This window comes from Canis lupus, chromosome 17, assembly GCF_011100685.1.
Source record: "Canis lupus familiaris isolate Mischka breed German Shepherd chromosome 17, alternate assembly UU_Cfam_GSD_1.0, whole genome shotgun sequence".
NCBI classification, from domain to species: Eukaryota; Metazoa; Chordata; class Mammalia; order Carnivora; family Canidae; genus Canis; species Canis lupus.
In genome coordinates, this window is record NC_049238.1 from 37,645,241 (window position 1) to 37,651,240 (window position 6,000).

Below are 6,000 nucleotides of genomic sequence, written 5' to 3' on the forward strand. Positions count from 1 at the left end.
TTTCCTCATTCATGTGCAGGGTCCCAGGTTTTCCCAACCAGGATCTGACTGTGGCTTGACAACCTAGTCTCAGCTGAGCATTCAATTTTTTTCAGGCTTTTAAGTTCTGAGTTTGGTTTTTGGCTTTTTTCTGCTTTCCACAAGCAGAAAAAGAAGGCTTTTTCTAAACTGCTAAGGATGGCCTCTGGCCTTCACACTTGCTTTTCAACTGTTTAACTATCCTCAGGGCCCATTAGGACCAATGCAACCTGACAGCCAGCTGCTGGCATTACTGCCTCGAATGCCCTATCCTTCCTTCCCGGATCCCTGAATCATTGCAGCCACCAGCATCTCCACCAATTGGCATATTTCCTTCACCTTCTTTTGGCAATTGAGCCTCCACAGCTACGGATGGGGATCCTGATTACCTTCTGGGTACTAAGTGACCCTGTCCCAGCCCTATCTTTACTACCTGCTTTCTCAGATCCTCCCTTCTATCAACTATATCCATCCATTTGGATTCTCCAGGAAGAAGGTGGTGAGATGGAGGTGAGAGGGCTAGGAAGTTCATTAGAAGGTCATACATTCTAAGGAGGAAGACGCAGAGCTGGATAGGGAGAACCCCGACAGTCTCACTCAACCCAATGGGAAAGCCCCCAGCACAGGGGAAGGGCCCCCTCACCACCACTGGGCAGAATTGGCCAGACCTTAGCCCCTCTGCCACGCTCAGTCAATGGTTGGGAGCTGTCTGGAAAGAATGTGGGTTTGATTCCAATGCTATGGCAGGTCGTGAGGGAGGCTGGAGGCTGTCAGCCTACTGTACACCTCATAGCTGAACAGTTCTTTCTTATAGGAAGACTCACAAAATGCATCTCCATGACTGCCATGGAAATCTCTGGAAGCTGTATCAGAGAGAGAGAGAAACTGCCTCATTCCAGGGCTTGCAGTCTGCAGAGTTTAGGAAGCTTATTTGGCCCTGTTACCTGGACTGGGGAGGCACAGGAGGTTTTTGGGTCCAAGCTACCAGTTTTATTTTGAACATATTTTTCTTGACAGGGGTCAATGAGCTTTTGTATTCAAAACTATTTGAATAGGATGTGAAGTTTAAACACATATATTTGGGAATTGGAAGCAAGAAGGAGGTCACAGGAAAGAGGGAAAATTTTGATAACTTTCTTTCATAAGTCCTATCTCTCAGTCCCTAAGAAACACAAGAATAGTATCTGATGATCAACAATAACTTTTCCTTCTTCTCTGTCCACTCAGCATCATGAATCTATCAGAGGGGAGTGATAGTGTTTAAAATCATTATCTTCTCAGGAGATTCCCAACAAACCACTACGTGTTTATTTAAAAAAATTTTTTTCTTCCCCTCTAATGCAAACCAAACCAGTCCTGTAAGAATGGGGAGACTTCTGAGGGTTTTTTCACTGGAAAGGTAAACTTCATTACATTTTTCATCAAGCCCCTTGGCCTGGATCACACCCATGAGACAGGCTGTGCCCTCTGTTCAGAAGCTGGAAGCCCAGATCCGCATCCATCATTGCTTTGCACGTTCCCCAAAGTGCTGCCTCTACCACTCAAGCCCTTATCAGTGGATTGTTACAGGCTCTGGGCAGGATCCAAGTCAGGGAGGAGCAGCCCAGGCCATAGACACAGGGCTCTAGCCCTCTGGGTCATGTGTTCTGGCTCAAAGCAAGAAAGAGAACAGGGTGAGGGAAACAGTCCATGGTGAAGGGCTGCACATGTTCTATGGGACTGGGATTGAGATCACTGCTCAGTGAGTGAGGCCCTTCCAGCCCCTTTTGATCACCAGCATGATTTCACTGGGAAGACCGTGGGTGAGACATTGTCAATATGGGACACATTTGTGTTTTGTCTCCATCTCCTATTCTAGAGGTGAGACTGGGGACAACTTTCCTCTTCGTGTCTCCAGGAGAGAAAGTTTCCATCGTCTGCCAGGAAGCAGCAGAAACCAGGGAATCTTCCAAAGATCCACCATGTGTTTCATCCACTTTGAACACAACCACACTCCAACTCCTAGCTTGGTGCAGTGGCTGTGGGGCAGGCTCTGTGCTCAGTGATGATCAGCTGGTTGTCCTGGTGATCGTGCTGGTTATTACTGTCAAAAACTATACTGTCACATGGCAAATATTAGCTAAACCCAGCTATACAAACTTAAATTAGAATTAATTAAAATTAAAGCTCACTTACTTGTACTAGATACATTTCAAGTACTCAACAGCCACATGTGGCCAGTGTCTACCCCATTGAACAGCATAAATACACACAGTTTCAGTATCACAGAAGATGCTATTGGTCAGTAATGGTCTAAAAGTTTACCCGTGGTCACTTGTGGTGTTACAGCTGGAGCACAAACCTCACCAGCTTTTGATCCAGATGCCTCCTGGCTGATGCACTTCTTGTGGATCTCAGAGCCTCTCTGGCAGCATATCTGGTTGGGAAGAGAGAAGCTAGGGTGACAGATCTGGAACAGGAGCCCTCTGTGTACAACACCCCCCCCCCCCCCCCACCACCACCATTATGCCTGCAGGTTCTCTCCTGGCCCACCTGTCCTTTCCAAAACCACATCTTTGGCATCTTGTATGGATCACATATAACTCTCCTATGACCAATATCTTCTCTCTATTCTGGTTACCTGTTAGTCTTATGTTTTCACCTGGGTGACTGGAATCATTTTGTGCTCCCTACTGAGGCTGGGCTAGCTTCATGGATGTGAGTGACAAGTCTCACAGTCAAGATTGGCTGGAGCTCAACCTCTGAACTCTAGGTTGTAGTCTCACAAAATCGCCATTAGATGGCAAACCAACCCCATAAAAAGAGTGCCCAGATCTTAAAAATACTGGGACAGTAACTGAGTGACAGTGGCCCATTTTCAACAGGGAAGCACCTAAGGCTTGAACAAATTCTCTGGGTATGACAGGGAACACCTGGAAGGAGCCACCTGTGTGCTGACTTGTTCTGCTGTGTGACTGGAAACCTGGTCCTGCTCATCTGCTGGGGACTGAATTGTGTCCTCCTCAAATTTGTATGTTGAAGGCCTAACTCGCAATGCAACTGTGTTTGGAAATAGGGCCTATAATTAAGGTTAAATGAAGTCATAGGGTGGGTCCCTGTGCCCATCAGATTAGTGTCCTTATAAGAAGGGACACTGTGGAGCTCACTTTCTTCCTGGATGCAAGCACCAAGGATAGGCCATGTGAGGACATGTTGAAAAGGTGCCCTTTTGCTAACCAGGAAGAGTGCTCTCACCAGAAAGTAAATTTTACCGGACCTTGATCTCCAACTTTTCCAGCCTCTTGAGCTGAGAGGAAATAAATTTCTGTTGTATAAGCCACCCAGCTCTAGGATTTTGGTATAGCAGCTGGAGCTGATTCATATCCCATCCCTACCCTATCTGGGCCAGAGAGGCAGCTGGAGGTGAGGTGCTTCGAGGACTTGGGGAGCTCTGCTCCTTTTCCTCCTGCTATTCTGAATCTGGTGAGGAAGGAGGGCTCATGCTTCATTCTCAGTCATTTGCCTTGAACTCAGACATTTCCGTGAGGATGAAGCTGTTAGCTTGTTTTGTTTTCTGATCAGAAATAGAGCAAACTGCATGAGCTACCTGCTTGCTATTGATGCTTGGGGATGACCATGTTGGCTTTCCCACTTAGGTGCCAGTGGGGACATGTGTGCTCAATATCTCCAGTCTCCCTAACTATGTCGCAGAAGAGAGGGTCACCATCCCCTACAGGGGCAGCCAGAGTATTAACATCTTTGTAGCTGGAAATCAGACAGATGTCACCTTCACCATCCATGACCAAGATACTTTTAAAAGCACAGGCCCCCTCCTCCTGTCAATTCTTGGGCCACAAACCTCACCCAGCTGCCACCCTGCTCTGGAAGCCTGCAGCGTGTTTGTGCAGCTCCTGTTCTGAACTCTCTGATGCCAAATGGCCCTTCCTTCTTGTACTGGCCATCTGCATTTTCAGAGGGCAGGCCTCGTCCTCTCCCACATCCTGGCCCCTGTGAACCTCTGGTTCTGACTCCACTTTTGAACCATTTGGAAGGGTCACTGTTGGTAAGTGGTGGCTCTTGGAAACCAGAGCTTAAAGTATAAATACTCAGAAGCTTGTTCACAGGGACAGACCCTCCCACTGAGAACCGAGTCCCAGTGGCCATGAGTGGCAGTGAGAGTTGGGCAGGTGGATAACATCCTGCTGTGACCAGGCCATGGAGTAGTTTTGTCTGCAAGCACACACTCCCCGGAGGTCACCAGTGCTGCTCCTACTGACAGGAGCCACAGGGGGTGCCGCTGCCACCAACTGGACTCTGGAGGGGAAATGTCTCTTCTCAAGGCCCAGACCCACTGCATGTCTCTTCCAGCACCGGCTGATTCATGGGGTCCTCAAACCCTCCTCAGGTCACTCAGAGTCCTCTGCAATGGCAGGTCCCTGCTGAGCCCAGCAGGTCATGAAGGTGAAGTTCTGGGCTTCACAGCGTTCTCTGCTCTGTAGTGAGGAAGGGGCCAAAGGACTGAGAACTCATGGCTGGTTTTAAATATTCATGCTTATATCTAAGTTTAAAATCATACATTAGGGGTGCCTGGGTGGCTCAGGGGTTGGGCATCTGCCTTCAACTCAGGTCGTTATCCCAGGGTCCCAGGATCAAGTCCCACATCGGGCTCTCTGCAGGGAGCCTGCTTCTCCCTCTGCCTATGTCTCTGCCTCTCTCTGTGTGTCTCTCATGAATAAATAAAATCTTAAAAAAAATAAAATCATACATTATACCAATTAAAGTCATATCTGTATATAAACATACATATTGTTTTTATTTATATTATGGATAAATATTACATATAAATATGATTTATATAAAATATTTGATTTAATAAATTTTATTTAATAAATAGTATTTGCATATAACATGTAAATGATACAATTGTTTGTTTATTTAACATATATTCCATTTTTTCTAACCAGAACAGCATCTGGCTGACTAAAGACTCCAGGATAGGGACATTTGCTGACCTCGCTCTTCGGGGCCCGGGGGGGTCAGAGCCACTGATGACCAGGGAGAATAGCTCTGAGATCAGAGGGCCCCACAAATGCCAGGCCCAGCTCCAAGGTTCTGGTTACTCCACTGTCACTCTGGTTACTGGGCTCTTGGCTTGGTTTAGCACATTAATTCTAATAACTCCAAACTTCAGACTTGTTATTGCTTGACTTACTGCTAAAGCTTCTTTCATTTGCTTTTAAAATTATTCTTATACAGAAAAGATAGGTAAGGAGAAGGGTCTGTCGAGGCCTTCAACCTGCCGTTCAGTTGGGGGCAGACATCATACTTTTACGGGTGTGTTTGAGGGAATCAGAGGCATGAAGACAGGAAGCCATACATAGTGATGCCTTCCCTGGCATATTAGGCATGCTGTGCTCATAGCTAGAGAAACCCAGACAGAACTGAGTTCATGGACTCTACTCTCTTCCTGTGTACGCTTCTCTTTTCATATCCTAAACACCAAAGTAGCCTCACGTCCTGTATTTCATTCACCAGAGGGTCCTTAAAATAGAATTGTGGCCAAGAAAAGTCAGATACCACATAGAGAATGTGGATCCCATAGGTCTCCTCAACCCCAGTGTGTGTTTGTGGGTTTTCTACCTTGTCAGGTATTTCTGGAGGGGAGGTGCAGACTCATCCAGCTGGCTTCCCAACAGAGGTGGCATTTTGAAGATTTACAAAGAAATCCTTCCCAGGTGGTTAGTGCTGGATTCCTGCATTGTGAAGCAGGACAGTGGTTCGGAATCCTCAGCAAGGAGGGGGCCAGAGGGAGTCCTGAGAGGCTGTGCACTTGAAAAGTAAGAACCCTCAGACTGAGGGTCATGGCCTTGGGAGCCAGAGACTGGGAACCTCTTATCAAAGAGCCACAGGCACCTGAGTTGGGTTCTCATCAGGACGCTCTCTTTCATCAGGGCCTCCCTTGCCTGTCATGCAAGTGGGGACCCACTTCAGTGATGCCTCAAT

General features: G+C 47.1%; 1 long non-coding RNA gene across 4 annotated transcripts in view; it reads right to left on the minus strand.

Annotated features, from left to right (window-relative positions):
* The window catches only part of LOC102152844, a 30,376-nt gene extending 24,607 nt beyond the window's left edge, over positions 1-5,769 (minus strand). For all 4 annotated transcript variants that reach the window (XR_005372435.1, XR_005372433.1, XR_005372432.1 and 1 more), the window contains exons 1-2: positions 5,638-5,769; positions 2,323-2,434 (exon numbers count right to left, since the gene is read on the minus strand). This is a non-coding gene — a long non-coding RNA (uncharacterized LOC102152844). The remainder of the gene's footprint in view (positions 1-2,322; positions 2,435-5,637) is intronic.
* Positions 5,770-6,000: the final 231 nt, after the last annotated feature.